This window comes from Dromiciops gliroides, chromosome 1 (assembly GCF_019393635.1).
Source record: "Dromiciops gliroides isolate mDroGli1 chromosome 1, mDroGli1.pri, whole genome shotgun sequence".
NCBI lineage: Eukaryota > Metazoa > Chordata > Mammalia > Microbiotheria > Microbiotheriidae > Dromiciops > Dromiciops gliroides.
This window is the reverse complement of record NC_057861.1, coordinates 742,035,302-742,052,512: the sequence shown is the minus strand read 5'-3', so window position 1 is coordinate 742,052,512 and position 17,211 is coordinate 742,035,302. Positions and strand designations below refer to the sequence as shown.

The 17,211-nt window shown below is 43.0% G+C and overlaps 1 protein-coding gene across 1 annotated transcript in view; it reads left to right on the top strand.

Moving 5' to 3' along the window:
* Positions 1 to 224: 224 nt before the first annotated feature.
* ABHD6 (abhydrolase domain containing 6, acylglycerol lipase) overlaps positions 225 to 17,211 on the top strand; it is a 47,424-nt gene continuing 30,437 nt past the window's right edge. Inside the window, exons 1-2 of the mRNA XM_043977640.1 lie at positions 225 to 243; positions 483 to 584. The gene's annotated coding sequence lies outside the window, so the exon portion shown is untranslated. The remainder of the gene's footprint in view (positions 244 to 482; positions 585 to 17,211) is intronic.

Genomic DNA, 17,211 nt, shown 5'->3' with positions numbered 1-17,211 from the left:
TTTTTCAAGATTCTTCCTCCCATTTAACCCCTTTCCTTTATAATTTTAGATGAATTGATTTTGCTTTTGCAAAAGCTTTCCCCACCCCACTCCGACTTTATGTAATCAAAATTGCCCATTTTATTCTTTGCGATCGTCTCTGCCCTTGCCAGGTTAAGAGTTCTTCCCGTATCCTGCTATAAAGGTGTCCGAGTCCCGCTCCTCTCGTTTTGTATGATCTGCCCTTTGCTATCTATCTTGCAGGTAGGGAAACTGAGACCCGGAGCAGCAGCGGCGGCGGCCCTCGCTCTCTTTCCCGGGTTCCCCCTAGCAGCACCTGCCCAGACTCGGGTTCCAGGGTGGCGATCGGAGGCCAGCAGAGCGGGGCGGAGCCTGGGGGCGGAGCCTGAGCCTGGGGGCGGGGTCCAGCTGGAAGGGAGGGAGAGCAGCTGCCCACTTTCTGTCGGCCGACGTAATCTGCCGGTTTCCGCGACGCCTTTAAGGTACTGGCAGAGCGGCGAGCGAGCCAGAGAGCCGGGGAGGCTGGTCGAGGCGGAGTGCGGCAATCGGGGGCGACCCTCGGAGACGGGCCAAGCCGGCAGGAGGTGAGGGGGGGGACCGGCTGGGAGGGGGGCGCCCTCGGCCTTGCAACTGGAGGAAGGTGGGGGCGGCCCAGGAGATGCCCCCTGCTCCGGGCGGCCGGGGGATCTGGGGGGTCCCTTCTCCTATTCGCCTCCCGTCCCGTCGGATGCCGGGGCTGCTGCCCTCCCCGAGCACCCGCAGCCCTCTGCATCCCACGGACTGAGGCCCTGCGGGGTGCGGATGGGGTCCTTTGCAGCCCGTGCCCGGCCCGCGCTGTGGCATCGCTTGAACTTGGCCACTCAGCCCATCGGAAGTCAAGGATGCTGCCGGAGAGAGGCCTCTAGCCCTGGGCTTTTTACAGATCTGCCCCCCCACCCCCACCCCCACCCCGGATCTTTGGCCCCCGCAGCTCCGAGGGTCCCCCTGCTCGGCGGGCTGCTTTAGTCCCTGCCGCTTTGGACAGGCGGCCGAGAGTGGAGTTTGGCAGGAAGGAGGGCGAGAGACCCAGGCTGATGCTGAGGCAGTCTCCGACTTGAGCCAGCCCATCCCCGGCGGCACCTGCGCCTAGGATTTCGAGCTGGAACGAACCCCAGGGGTCATTTAGTCCAACCTGCTCATTTTACAGATTAGGGAACTGAAGCGCAGAGAAAGTAGGAGGCGATTTGCCCAAGGTCACGCAGATCTTTCATAGTGTCACAGTGCTGTAGATTTAGCCTTGGTCCTACCCCCTCATTTCGGAGTTGAGAAAACTGAGCAGAGTAGCCTGAGAAGGGAAGGGTTTAACCGGATTTGAATCCAGGTCCTCGTGTTCAGCACCAGGGAGTTTCTTTGGAGTATGCTTAGCTGCAGCTCTCAGATTGGTCATCAAAGGAAGAATCGAATATTACTACTGAATTAACCCCTTAACAAATGCCAAGGGCGGTGGTTTTACACCCATGGTCAGGAAAAGAAGAAGAAAAACTATTCCGAGGCTTTTAGAAACCTCTCTGTTGGATCTGTTTGTTAAAGGGATTCCAGATGGATTTTTCGCCCACCTTTTCCTCAGATTATGGCATTCAGAGACCACGGTTCAGTACACTCCACCACCGTTAGTCATTCAATCAACAGATGTTTATTTAGCACCTGCTGTGTGCCTACTGTGCTAAGCTCAGAGGGTTGGAGTACAGTGAACAATTTCTGCTCTCGAAGAGTTTACATCCTAATGGTGGGAACAAGAACATATACAGTATAAATAGAAAATGAATAAATGCACATCTATCCAAAGTAGTTAAATACAAGGCACAGAGGCTAGAAATGAAGGACCACATCTGAGCCACAGAAAGAAAAGCTGTTTGGGCTCAATCACAGAATGTGAGAGGAAGAAGTACTGTCCAGTGAGGTTGGAGAGATAGATGGGGACCAGCCCGTGAAGGACTGACCAACCAGGACTTTGTATCTGATGCTAGAGGCTTGTAGAAGGGAGACCATGGGAGGCAGTTGAGTAGGTGAGTTACATGGTCAGATCTTAGGTCAGGGGAAATTCTTTTGGCAGCAGCATGTCTAAGAAGGACTAGAGTAGATTGAGGCTTGTGGAGAGAGCAATGAAGGGACTGTTAACAAGGATGTAGGTGAGAGGATGGAGCTAGGATGTAGCTTGATGGATAGAGAGAAGGCATCAGGTGAAAGATGCTGTTGTGAATGTACAAACAGGAAGCTTTGGCCATGTGGGATTCGGAAGAGCATTTACTGAGTGGAGTGGCGCCTATGGGCCTGGCAGAAAGCTACTTACTGTAGGAGATACAAGAAGAATATGAGCAATTTCAAGAAACTTACATCCTACTTAGAGTGAGAGTTTGTATATAGGAAGCCATGAAGGGAAAGCCCTGAACTATAAAGGGAAAATTCCTTGTACATGACATGATACGGCTGACCTGACTTTGTGTATTGTTTCTACCTACAAGTGTGTAAGGCCAAGCCAAAAGAGTCAAAATGTTTAACTTGGGTGGCCTTGTAAGGTCCTGGGGTTCAAAAGAGCCATTGTTAGTGTCTGGGGTTGAAAACATGGAGAAGAAAAAAAACCCAAGTATTAATTTCTTTTAAAAAATTGTATTAATGTTGTTAATCTTTTGTTTTTACATTATGGTCATTTCCTGATATACACCACCATTACCCCTTTTTGAAAAACAGAGAAGAGAAACTGACTAATGGATTGGCTGGTTGGGTTGCTGCAAGCTTTCTATACTGTTGTGAAACATGTAGGTGGCTCAGTGGGTAGAGTGCAAGCCTTGGAGTAAGGAAGAACTAAATTTGAGTCTTGATTCAGACATTTTTATTTAAAGTTTTGAGTTCCACATTTTATCCCTCCTTCCCTCCCTCCCTATTCCCCTCCCTGAGGCTGTAAGCAATCAGATACAGGTTATACACGTGCAATTTGTTGTAAAACATCACCATATTAGTCATTTTGTATAAGAAAACTCAAATAAGAAGGGAAAAATGAAAGAAAGTGAAAAATAGCATGCTTCAGTCTGTGTTCAATCAATATTAGTTCTTTCATTGGAGGTGGATAGTACGCTTCATCATTAGTCCTTTGGGATTGTCTTGGATTATTGTATTGCTGAGAATAGTTAAGTCATTCACAGTTCTTCATCAAACAATATTGCTGTCAATCTGCACAGCATTCTCATGGTTCTGCTCCCTTTACTATACATCAGTTCATATAACTCTTTCCAGGTCTTTCTGAAATCGTTCGGTTTGTCATTTCTTATAGCATAATAATATTCCATCACCATCATATACCGCCGCTTGTTTAATCATTCCCCAATCGATGGGTATTCCTTTGATTTCCAGCTCTCTTGTTTCAGATATTTACTGGCCGTGTGGCCCTGAACCAGTCACTTAACCCTCATTGTCCCGCCCCCCAAAACCCCCCACCAAAAAACAACAAAACAAAAAAAGAATTCTACCAATTCAAAGTTCCACTAGCACTTGATTATTGTGCCAGCCTTTCCATAGCCTCTACAGCATCACCTATTTCCATATTTTACCATTTTTGCCACTGTGATTGGTGAAACCTCCAAGTATCAACACTAATTTCTTTATCAACAGCCCACCCAGAGCAATGGTAGAGAAGTAACAGAGTCGAAGGCTTGTACAAGAATAGCAACATCCAAGTGTAAACAATTCTAATGGTCTTTCTTCTTGGATTTTGCTTCTAAGAGATGGAAATGAGAAGGGACCTTCTCACTTCCACCTCTTAGAAGCAAGATTCCTGGCATGCAGAACAGTGCAAAGGTGTGGAGATGAGAGATGATGGAATGTCCTATTTAAGGAACCAAAAGTAGGTCATTATGGTTGGTACAAAGTGCATGAAAGGTAGAGATGTGTAATAAGGTAGGAAGTGCTTTAAAAGCCAAATACAGGATTTCAGAGTTGATTCTAACCATGACATGATGTTGCTTCTGGAGGGAAGTGGTGTAGGCTTACCTGCACTTTAGGAAAATCCCTAGGTCAGCCAAATGGGGAGAGACTTGAGGCAGGGAGACCAATTAGGACACTGATTCAGTAGTCCACTTAGGAAATGATGAGGACCTGCATCATCGCGGTGGTGGTTATATGAAGAGAAGGAGGACGCACTGGAGAGATGTTTTGGAGGTAGAGACTATAAGATTTCATAACTTTTGGATATGTGGAGTAAGAGATGGGAAGGAGAAAAAGGCAGCAGGGAGGTTGTAAATCTGAATGACTCAGTGGTACTGGAGAAGTTAGGAGGAGCTGGGGAGTTTTTTGTTTTGTTTTGTTTTTATTGGTGGGGATAAAAATAAATAAATGCTTATTGTTTGGTTCTATCCATTGCTCCTTGGTTCTGCCCTTTGGGGTCAGATGGAATAAGTCCAGTCAATTATCCCCATGACTCCTTGGGAAACACCTAAAGTAGTTATCATGTCTTTCCGATCAATTAAATAAATATTGATTAAGTAGCTATTTCTATGTTAAGTTCTGAGGATAGGAAGTCCAAAATTTTAAAAGATGACCCCTTCCCTCAAGGGGGTGGGTTGGGGTAAGAGGGTGGGGGTAAGGATACAATGTGTACACAATTAAATAAATACAAAATTAGCTGAATTAATTACAAGAGGGAGGCAGCCCTGGACCAAAGATGGCTCCGTACAGGAACTGGCCTGTGCTTTGAAGGGATTCTAAGGTGAGGAGGGAGAACATTTCAGGTATGGGGAAATGCCTGTGCAAAGGCCTGGAGGCAGGAGATGGGATGTCAAGATCAGAAATCAGCTAGCTGACCAATTTGACTGGGGACTAATAGGAGATAAGATTAGAAAGGCAGATGGGAGTCAGGTTGTTGCTGAGTACTTTAAAATCCAGGCTGGGGTTTTTATATTTCATTCTAGAGCAGGGAGGTCATGAACTGGTTGTTTTCTTTTTCCACATTTTTATTTTTAAAAAATCTTTTTTTTACATTTTTATTCTTGTATTTCAATATAGTTTCCTTTGTAATGCTGTGTATTTTATTTTATGCATTTAAAAACAACCTGAGAAGGGTTGCATTGGCTTTATCAGGTTAGCCTTTAGGCAATAGGGAGCCATTGAAGATTGTTGAGTATGTGTGTGAAGGGTGAGGGCAAGAGTAGGAAGATGAAAGAAGTCTGAGTAACAGCATTTAAACAGGGAGTAGAAGAAACAAGAATGTTGTTGCAGAAGCGGGAGGAGAGAATGTCCAGTTGGAGGGTGGATGATGAAAAGGACCCAAAGGTCAAAGAAAAAACCTTTGGGTTGAGCCTTAAGAAATCATTGGTGACCTTTGAAGCCAGATTATAAGGGAATTAAGGGGTTACAAAGACTATGGAAGGTCAGGAAAGGGAGGCCCTTGAGAAAGATGCCACATTTTTAAGAGTTTAGCTTGGAAAGGGATAAGAGGATATCTTAGTGGGGCATCAGGGTCAAGTGAAGCCATAGAATGACAGTATCCACCAAGGCCATGAGAACAGTTAAGGCCTGAGTTCTTCTGATCCTGATGGATCACTTTGTAGCTATGGACATTTTTTTACCTTTTTTTTTTTGTTGTTCTTCCTTTCTTTTTTCTTTTTTTTTTTGGTGAGGCAATTGGGGTTAAGTGACTTGCCCAGGGTCACACAGCTAGTGAGTGTTAAGTATCTGAGGCCGGATTTGAACTCAGGTCCTCCTGAGTCCAGGGCCAGTGCTCCATCCACTGCGCCACCTAGCTGCCCCAGTTCTGCCTTTCTTGATTTCTTAGGTCTGTGTTATTTCTTTTCATAGGTCCAACTCTTTGTGACTCCATTTGGGGTTTTCTTGGCAAAGATATTAGACTAATTTGCCATTTCCTTCTCCAACTCATTTCACAGATGAGGAAACTGAAGCAAACTGGGTTAAGTGAGGCCTGTGGTCTCAGATATTTACAAGCTGTGTGACCCTGGGCAAATCACTTAATCCTCACTGCCCCACAAAAAAAAAGAAAGAAAGAGAAAGAAAGAAAGAAGGGAAGGAAGGAAGGAAGAAATAAAGAAAATTAAGGCAATGAGAGCACCTAGAAGTTGTCACTTCTTGCATGAACTGATGATGAATGAGATGAGTAGAACCTGGAGAACACTGTACACAGTATCAACAACATTATGTCTGTGTTGATCAACTGTGATAGACTTGATTCTTCTCAGCAATACAATGGTCCAAGATAGTTCCAAAGGACTCATGATGGAAAATGCTCTCCAAATCCAGAAAAAAAAAGAACTGTGGAATCTGGATGCAGATCGAACCATACTATTTCTATTGGGGTTTTTTTTTTTGTTGTTGTTTTTCTTTTTTGAGGTTTTTCCTTTTTGCTCTGATTCTTCTCTCATAACATGACTAATGCAGAAATATGTATAATGTGATCTTACATATATAACCTATATCAGATTGCTTGCTGTCTTGGGGAGGGAGAAAAATTTGAAACTAGAAATCTTATAAAAACAAATGTTGGGGGGCAGCTAGATGGCACAGTGGATAAAGCACTGGCCCTGGATTCAGGAGGACCTGAGTTCAAATCTGGCCTCAGACCCTTGACACTAGCTGTGTGACCCTGGGCAAGTCACTTAACCCTCATTGACCCACCAAAAAATAAAAATAAAATAAAATAAAAACAAATGTTGGAAAAAAAATAAGTTGTCACTTTCAAAAGACCACTCAGCTAGTTACGTCAGAGGCAGGACTCATCTCCTCTATCTTAGGCCTGTGATATGGTATTTTTCCTCCACTAGATGAGATTGCTCCATTGGGAATAAAAATAGCCTTGGGTTCTGTGCACAGTCTAAAATAAGGACTCATTAGGTAGCTGGAAATATGAGTATTTAGTGTCTATTTGCTTAGAAGTTGAATAGTGATTGAGTTATGAAACTTATGTTCCTGAAAGTTTTCCTGTTGTAGATAATCCTCAAATTCTATTTTTCATTAATCCAACCCAATCAAATAAACATATATCATTGTTGTTCAGTCATTAGGGTTCTTTGTGACCCTATATAAGGTTTTCTTAATTTTTTCCTTTTTCTTAGGATTTCATTTTATTTTATTTAATTATTTTCCAATTTCATGTAAAGATATCTTTTGAGTTCCACATTTTTCTCCCACACTCCCTTCCCTCTCCCCTCCTGAAGACAGCAACCAATTTGATATAGGTTATGCATCCCAATCATATTAAACATATTTCTACATTAGTCATGTTGTTAGAGAACAATGAGGACAAAAGGGAAAAAACACAAGAAAGAATAAACAAGAATAATAAAAAAGTAACAACAAAAGTGAAAATAGTATGTTTGGATCTGTATTCAGAATCCATAGTTCTTTTTCTGAATGTGGAGAGCATTTTCCACCATAAGTCTTTTGACATTGTCTTGGATCATTGCATTGCTGAGAAGAGTTAAGTCTATCGCAGTGGATCATCATACAATGTTGTTGATACTGTGTACAATGTTCTCTTGGTTCTGCTCATTTCACTTAGCATCAATTCATGTAAGTCTAGGTTTTTCTGAAATCTGCCTGCTTATCATTTCTTACAGCACAATAGTATTCCACAACTTGTTTAGCCATTCCCCAATGGATTCCACTCAATTTCCAATTCTTTGCTACCACAGAAAGAGGAACTATAGATATTTTTGTACATGTGGGTCCTTTTCCTTTTTTTATGGTCTCTTTGGGATATAGACCTAGCAGTGGTATTGCTGGGTCAAAGGGTATTCACAGTTTTATAGCCTTTTGGGCATGGTTCCAAATGCTCTCCAGAATGGTTGTATCCGTTCACAGTTCCACCAGCAGTGCATTAGTGTTCCAACTTTCCCCCATTTTCTCCAACATTTATCCTTTCCCTTTTTTGTCATATTAGCTAACTGGATAGATGTAAGGTACCTCAGAATAGTTTTAATCTGCATTTCTTTAGTCAGTAGTGATTGAGAACATTTTTCCATATGGCTGTAGATAGCTTTAATTTTATCATCTGAAAACTGCCTGTTCATATCCTTTGACCATTTCTCAATTGGAAAATGATGTGTATTCTTATACATTTGATTCAGTTTTCTATATATTTTAGAGAATAAAGTCTTTATCAGAAACACTATCTGTCAAAAGTTTCCCAGCTTTCTGCTTTCCTTCTAATCTTGTTTGCATAAAACCTTTTTAATTTAATGTAGTCAAAATGATCCATGCTGCATTTCATAATGTTCTCTATCTCATCTTTGGTCGTAAATTATATGACGTTTTTTTGACAGAGATACTGGAGTGGTTTGCCATTTCCTTTACCAGCTCATTTCACAAATGAGGAAACAGGCAAACAGGGTTAAGTGACTAGCCCAGGGTCACACAACTAGGATGTGTTTGAGGCAGAAAATGTTGAAAATATATAACTGCTAACCTAGTCTAAAAAGGCTATTGGCTATGGGTACTGTTAGAGTTAATGGGGGGACTTGATAAATGGTCTTAATCATAAAGTGTGCTACAGATCAAATGAAGTGACCAATCTTGGTCTGACATAGCCGATGCCCCCTTTCTTGCTAGTCAGATGGGGGGTGGGGGGTGGGATTATGGGTATGCAATGGTATGGATGCTGTCAGACCCAGTCACTATGTTAATTTTGCTTTACTTTTTCTCTTTGTTAAAAGGAAGAGTTCTAGGTGGGATATTTAAATCCAGAAAATAAGTAAGATATGAAAAGCAAAAGGCATTAATGCAACATTTTTTCCCAATAAAGAAGCCCTGACAGTATTAAGAGAATTCATACCTGAAAAAATAAATTTAACTTTTTTTTTCAGAATTAAGGATATTTTAACGTGGTCTTTATATATGAGCATTAAGTAATCAGGGCTTCGTCTTGAAGTCTATTCCCAAATCACTCCAGGGAAATAAAGAAGTTGTAAGTGTATGAGTGGGTAAGTAAGTAGAAAAAGGAAAATCGGTCTATTGATTGAAAATGGTTCAATAAAATATGTTTGCTACTGAAGGCTAGTCTCTGTTGGTCATGACCCAAGTGCATAAATTGGCTTCTATGTTTGGACCATAAATTTCAACATCTCATTAGTCTGTTGGCTCCTCCCTGTGCTGATTTGCTGATGATTCCAATGTCTACTAAGAAAGAGTCAGTTTCCTTTTTGTGTGTGTGATGTTATTGCCCAGTGCCCTGTGATTCTTATATTGCAGGAAGTATTTGTTCTTTCACTCTCCCATCCTCTAAAACTTGGTTTGGATCCCATCTCCATGCCTTCTTCCTTGATTCCTCCAGTTGAGGTCTTCTTCAGCTTGGAACCCTGGGTGGCATTTCCTCCTTCACTTTATATTACTTTTTTATCATTATTTCTGGATGTATAGAAGGGGTGTGATATAGTGGCTAAAGGATGGGTTTGATATCAAGAAGACTTAGGCTCAATACTGCTGAGATACTAATTAAGGTGACTTCCTAAGAGGCAGCAAAGTGGTTCAGTGGCGGGAACATTGGATTTAGAGTCAAGAAGACCTGTAGTTCAGATTCAGCCTCAGACATTAGCTGGGTGACCCTGGACAAGTCACTTAACCTTTCTGTCTCAGTTTCCTCATCTGTAAAACAGAGATAACAATAGTACCTATTTCCTAAGGTTGTTTTAAGGACAAAATGAGATATCTGTAAAGCACTTTGCAAACCTTAAAGTGCTATATAAATGCCAATTATTGTCATTATTTTTGTTGTTGACACTACTGATTGGCTGACTGGCCAAGCCACTTAATCTGGTTGCCTCAGTTTCCTCATCTGTTAATGACAGGGTTTGAACTGATGAGTCTTAAGGTCCCTTTCAGCCCTAAATCCGTGATCTTAAGATACTAAGGTGGAAGGAGTTTCCACACTGGGAGCTCCCTACCTATTGGCATTCTTTCATCTTACTGGATTGCACACTTCAGGGGTGCCTTATTTACCCTTCATCTCTCCCCCAGTGCCTAGGGCTGTGCTGTGCAAATGGAAATAAATGGCTGTTGAAATGAGTTACTTCCTAAGAAATGTAATAAAGGTCACATGAAATACATTCTAGCCCAAGATGGAAGAACACTGCCTTGTCCTTGTAGGTTCTGTCCCAAGTCACAGTGGAGATGTCACAGGGGAGCCTTTGCCCAGACTTGGAATGAGTGCAAGATTATTACTTAATCAGGGGAGTTGCCCTGATCCACCTTCAAAGGTGATCACTGAGGTCCTTGTACTTTGACTGGCTCCATGTTGGAGCCCCAGTCCTTTCCCTTGGTCACAGCCACATTGCGGTCCTGTTGCTACTCCTTTCTTCCCGGGCTCTGCTATCACATAATGCTTTGTTGCTTTGGTGCCTTTATTCCAGAGTTCTGTTTTCTCTTTGTGCCAGAAGTATCCTTGGCTGGCAGTGGGAGCAGCATCCTGGAGGAAGGAGATAGCAAGCAGGCTTTGGAAAGTTAGCACTGCATTTATGTTGCTCCTGCATTCTCAAAGACACAGCTTTTAACCTGAGTGGGAATCTTTGCTGCAGAGGAATTGCTGTTCTCTCTGCAAGTCAATCTCCAGCACTTTCTGCACTTCCTTTTTTTAGGCTGGTAAACAACTGTCACCTAGAGGAGACTCATTTGAGTGTTGTAGGTATTGGAGTCAGAAGGTAAAGGACCAGGTTCTAATCCCAGCTCTGTCACTTACTGCTTGTTTGAATTTGGTTTAATTCCTGTCTCCATCACTTGGGTTTGAAAGCGTTGGAACAGAAGACCTCTATGGACCCTTCCCTCAGGGGCTGGTAGGTGGCGCTGCAGTGGATAGAGTACTGGGCCTAGGGTCAGGAAGACCTGAGTTCAAATGTGACCAGCTGTGTGAACCTGGGCAAATCACTTAACCCCGTTGGCCTCAGTTGCCTCATCTGTAAAATGGCCATGAGAAGGAAATGGCAAATCATTCCTGTATCTCGGCCAGGAAAACCTCAAATAGGGTCACAAAGAGTCAGACAGAGCTGAAATGACTGAACAATAACAAGAACAATGCTTGGGTCCTAGACCTGTGAGGGGGGTAATAATTGTAGGTATTAACTACCCCCACTTTACAAATGAGAAAACTGAGACTCAGAGAAATCAAGTGATTTGCCAAAGGTCACACAGATACCAAGTGATAGAGGCACACTTATAATGAAAACAAAAATTAAGTGACTAATCCAGGTTCACACAGCTCTCAGAGGCAAAGTTCAAACCCAGGTGTTCCTGGCACCATATTCATTATTATCAGGTTCCTTTTACCCCTTGAAAGGCTGATAGCAAATCTCTTCCATTCAGTTCAATAAACATCCATTAAACACTTATCACATACTGTGTCTACTGGAATAGAGCTGGAATAAGTTCCAGAGAAAGGAAGATGATGTCTGCCCTTATGGAGTTCACAGTCTGGTGGAGGGGAAGCAGCATGCAGAAATGACTGCCATGCAGCTTGACCACAAGGACTTAGAATGACAGGATTTGCTATGAGCCTGCTAATTCTTTGGATGAGACAGCCCCCAGAGACAGCTCCCATGTCAACCGGGACATTACTCTCTAAGACTTGGATAGAAGGAAGCATGAACACTCTTGCAGCATCCTTTAGGGTCTGGACACCCCAGTTTGGGAAGGATGTTGAAAAGGGGCAGAGAGTGCAGGGGAGGGAGATGAGTATGGTGAAAAGAGTTCCTGTTATATGAGGATTGGTTTTTTTGGTGAGGCAGTTGGGGTTAAGTGACTTGCCCAGGGTCACACAGCTAGTAAGTGTCAAGTGTCTGAGGCTAGATTTGAACTCAGGTCCTCCTGAATCCAGGGCTGGTGCTCTATCCACTGCGCCACCTAGCTGCCCCTGGGGATTGGTTTTACGAACTGGGCATGGGAAGTTGATTTTTTTTTTTTTTAGAAAAGGAGAAAGTGTCAATTAGAATTTAAAAAAATACACTGATGAGAACAGAAGGAATTTTGGAAAGAGACCCAGACTAGAAGGGTACGATAGCTACAAACATGTTAAATCAGGCTTTTTAAAAAAGCCAAACTGTACATGGCAGGTTCATAGTTTCACAGAAAATACCTTTTCTGTCCTTTTAAAAAAATTAATAAAGTATTTTATTTTTTTCCCCATTACATGTAAAGATAGTTCTCAACTTTTGTTTATACAAGGTTTCCAATTTCAGATTGTTCTCCCTCCCTCCCCCTTCCCCTACACAGCAGGTAATCTGACATAGGTTATTTATATATATATACATAATAACATTAAACATATTTCTGCATTAGTCATGTCCTTTTTTGAATATGGAAATATCCATGTTTGTTGATACCTGTCAAGTTCATAATAAAATAAATATTCACCAAAAAAGAAAAGCCAGATGCGGGGGGGGGGGGGATTTTTCTAACAATGTGAGCTGTTGGGATGGGAGATGGGCAGCCTCCAGAGGGAGGAGGTGCCCCCTTCTGGGTGTGGTTCAAGCCCCTCTGAATGGGTGGTCAGATTTGCTGGAGTAGGGATTTCTTGGGTTCTGTGGCCTGGGAGATCCTGAGAAGCTAGGTATGATCTTCTTGGTCCTGTTCTAAGAAAGGCGGGGTTGTCTCTGTCTTCCCTTTGGGAGCCCCAGCCGGCCTCTTAACTCTTCTCGGGAAACACACAACAAAACATGTTTGACTCTTGGCTCCTCAAAGATGCTGCAAAGAGCTCGGAGCCCAAGTCTTGGATCACGCTGAAGCTCTGCTGGTATTCCTGCTTGCAAAGCTCTTTGCAGCTCTCCAAGGGACTTCTCCCCCAGCCCTCTGCCACAAAAAAATAAAAGAGCCCAAGAAATCTTGGCAGCATTTCTGCGGTGACCTTGGGGCACCCAGCAGCCTACAGAGGAGGGAAGCAGCCAGCCCACCCACACAGAGCACACCATTATATTTTCCTGAAAAAAATGTCCAAGAGGATGTTCTTTTGACTATTAAAAACCTCCTATTCAGTTGCCCGGGAAACACGATGTTAAACGATGCTCTGATGCAGTAAAATTAGAATCAAAGAATCCTAGATGTGGGACTGAAAGGGACCCACGAAGTCTTAAAGTCCAATGCTCTCATTTTACAGATGAGGAAACTGAGGCAAACAGGGTGAAATGACTGGCCCAGGGTCACACAGCTAGTAAGTGTCCGAGGCCAGATTTGATGATTCTTCCTTCTCCTGGCCCGGCACTTTATCTACTGTGCCACCTAGGTGCCCCTTGCCCAAGCAAAAGCAGCGAGAATCCAGCTCAGGTTCTCTGAGTCCAAAGCCAGTGTTCTTTTCCAACCAGTAAGCACCCCATTTTTCCCATAATCTTACCAAACAAGAACAGCTTTTTTCATGGTGTTGATTGGTTTTGCTAGATTTATTTCTCTTTTTAAAATTCTTTCTTATTAGGGATGGCTTTCTGGGAAGTGGAAGGGATGAATACAGGTGGAAATGTAGATGATGTAAAGACAGAAGAGTAAGAAAAATCTATTTTTCAAAGAAGAAATAGCAGCTGACATTTACACAGAGCTTTAGCATTTGCAGAGTAGGCACATGATGATGTCCTTCAGTCCTCACAGCAGTCCCATGAACTAGATGCTGTTATTCCAGTTAACAGATGGTAGGCCCAGCGGCGACTTGCCTTGGGCCACACAGCTGGTACCTATATGGAGTGCTGCTTGGGAAGACTGTTGCCTTGGCTGATCCGGCAAGTGGCTTCCTCATGAGTACAGTGAGGGGGTTGGGCTGGATGGCCCCAAAGGGTCTTTCCGGGTCTAGGTTTCTAAAATCACATGTTTAGAGCTAGAAGGGATTTTAGAGGTTGTTGAGTCCAACAAGAGATGAACAAACTGAGGCTGAAATAGGTGTCACCCAACATGATCTGAACTCAGATCTTCCTGGTATTCTCTTCACTATCTCCCCTGTCCCCCTGTCTGGCATCCCTAAAAAGACTCCTAAGCCAGCTATAAATCACCAAGAGGGAGCTGAATTTTTACACACACACACTTTAAGCTCAGCCACGCTGGTCACCTTTCCTAAGCCATGCTTGGCATGGCTGGCACAAGATAGATACTCCTCATTCTCCTGCCAATGATAGTTTACTTTTTCCTTTTTCTTTTCTTTTCTTTCTTTTTTTTGTGGGGCAATGAGGGTTAAGTGACTTGTCCAGAGTCACACAACTAGTAAGTGTCAGGTGTCTGAATCTGGATTTGAACTCAGGTCCTCCTGAATCCAAGGCCAGTGCTTTATCCACTGTGCCACCTAGCTGTCCCTTTCTTTTTTTTTTTTTAAGTATTTTCTTTTCTTTCTTTTCTTTCTTTTTTTGGTGATGCAATTAGGGTTAAGTGACTTGCCCAGGGTCACACAGCTAGTAAGTGTCAAGTGTCTGAGGCTGGATTTGAACTCAGGTACTCCTGAATCCAGGGCTGGTACTCTATCCACTGTGCCACCTACCTGCCCCTTTCTTTTTCTTTAAAATCATAAAAGTATTTTATTATTTTCCAGTTTCATGTAAAGATAGTTTTCAACATTTGTTTTTATAAGATTTAGAGTTCCAAATTTTTCTCCTTCCCTTTCCTCTCCCCAAGATAGAAAGCAATCTGATAGAGGTTATATATGTACAATGGCGATTGTTTTCTTGTACAAAGAGCACATGATTGGCAAACACCATTTATGCTTAGCATCTTGGGAAAATTCAGTAACTCTCAAGATCTCAGACTCTTAAGAGGCTGTTGGTGTGATAGAAAGAGCTTGTGGAACATAGATTTTTAAAAAAATTGTCTCTCCCCAAGAATGCTCCCCTTATCCCAGTAGAACACTCCTCCCCTTCCCCATTAGAACCCTCCTTTGTAACTTTTTGGTTTTGTTTTTTGGGTTTTTTTTTGGGGGGGGGGAAATGAGGATTAAGTGACTTGCCCAGGGTCACACAGCTATTGAGTGTCAAGTGTCTGTTGCCACATTTGAGCTCAGGTCCTCCTGAATCCAGGGCCAGTGCTTTATCTACTGCACCACCTAGGTGCCCCTCCCTCCTTTGTGACTTAAGAAAGTTACACTTTCCATTTTTTTCCTACCCAAAAAAAAAGTTACACTTAAACAAAATAAATCAACCCAGCTAAATAAGTATCAGAGAGGGAAGAGGAAAAGCATTTCTATAGCACCTACTACGTGCTAAGCATTCTACAAATATAATCTCATTTAATACTCATAACCTTGAGAGATAGGTGCTGTTATTATCCCAATTTTATGGTTGGGAAAACTGAAGCAGGGGGAGGTTAAATGATTTGTCCAACTAATGCGTCTGAGGCAACACTTGAACTCAGGTCTTCCTGACTTGAGGCCTAGTGCTGTAACCATTGTGCCACCTTGTTGTCTGATAGGATTAGAACCAAGGATTTACCTGAATCCAAGCCCACTGTGCTAACTACTATGTAACTCTGCCTCTATACAAATATAACTAATTATAAGACATGTGAAAACAGGGCTGGTGTGAAAGGTACTTTTGTTGGAGGGTAATAGGATAAAGTATCCCATGAGATCCCAAGTTGGGAAAGATTCCAACTGGGGCAATGAAAGCAGATTGTATCGGGGAGATGGTGTCTGAGCCAGGCTTTGGAGCAGGGGTGGGGGAGGGTCTTACCCTTTTTTGGTGTCATGCTCCTCCCCCTCTCCAGTCTGGTGAAGCCCAGGGATCCCTTCTCAGAGTCATGTTTAAAAATAACTGAAAGGGGGCAGCTAGGTGGTGCAGTGGATAGAGCACCAGCCCTGGATTCAGGAGTTCCTGAGCTCAAATCTGGCCTCAGACACTTGACACTTACTAGCTGTGTGACCCTGGGCAAGTCACTTAACCCCCATTGCCCCGCAAAAAAAAAAAAAATTTTAAATAACTGAAAGAGGGGGCAGCTAGGTGGCGCAGTGGATAAGGCACCAGCCTTGGATTCAGGAGGACCTGAGTTCAAACCCAGCCTCAGACACTTACTAGCTGTGTGACCCTGGGCAAGTCACTTAACCCCCATTGCCCTGCAAAAAAACAAAAAACAAAAAACAAACATAAAATAACTGAAAGAAACGCTAAATTTCAGTTACAGATCAGTGAAAATAAAGATGTCATTCTTTCTCATTCAAGTTCACAGCCCCCCTGAAACCTATCCATGGAGACTGTGGGGCTCCATGAACCTCCCTGTTAAGAAACCTGCTTTAAGGGGGAAGCTAGTGATAAAGCACCAGCCCTGGATTCAGTAAGACCTGAGTTCAAATCTAGCTTCAGACACTTGACACTAGCTGTGTGACCCTGGACAAGTCACTTACCCCTCATTGCCCGGCAAAAGAAAAAAGAAAAGAAAAGAAAAAAAGGACCCCTGCTTTAGAGAGTAGGAAAGGATGGATGCTGTTTACAAAAAGAAAATCAGAAGACACCAAACATCATGATAGAATGGAAGTTCCTTCCTGACCACCCCAAGGTGATAAGTGCCCTTCCTCCCTCCCCAAACCGCATAAGTTCTGTCATTAGAATGTAAGCTCCTTGCAGGCAGGGACATCTTCATTTTTGTTTTTGTAGCCCCAGCCTGGTACACTGGAAGTGCTTAGTAACTGATCCTTGACTGCTTGAATATTTATAACCACAGACAGGGCCTAGCACACAGTAGGATAGTGTAGAGACTGGACCAATGATTTCAATGACATAGGGAACGCCTGGATAAGGAAACTCCCTCTACCAAGGCAGATCAGGACCTTCTGTTAGTCATGAGAACAAACTTCAAAATCTGAAATAGTTTTAGGAAGAACTTGATTTGGTCATTTGGTAGAGGAGGAAAGCAGGAAGAAGGCTCCCTCTTCAGTCTCTGTGAGGTTTACATTAGGTAGGGTTTCTGAGGAGACCTGCACGAACTACATACACAAAGTAGTTATGTAGAGAGAGCAGTTCCCAGGCAAGGTCTGGGGAGATGTCTATCAAAAATAAGCATAAACATTCTAATTAAGGGTGATTGAGATGGAAGCAGAAACATTTTAAATTTGGGGACCACAAAACATAAGCATTGGGTGGACCCCTGACCATGGGATTTAAACATTCCTTGCAGCTAGCCTCTGAGGTCAGCCAATGTGTAGCCACATCAAGCTAGGTTCAAACAATTTTTATAAGTAAGGTTTTCTGAACAACATCATAAAATATTTCCCTACACACACACACACACACA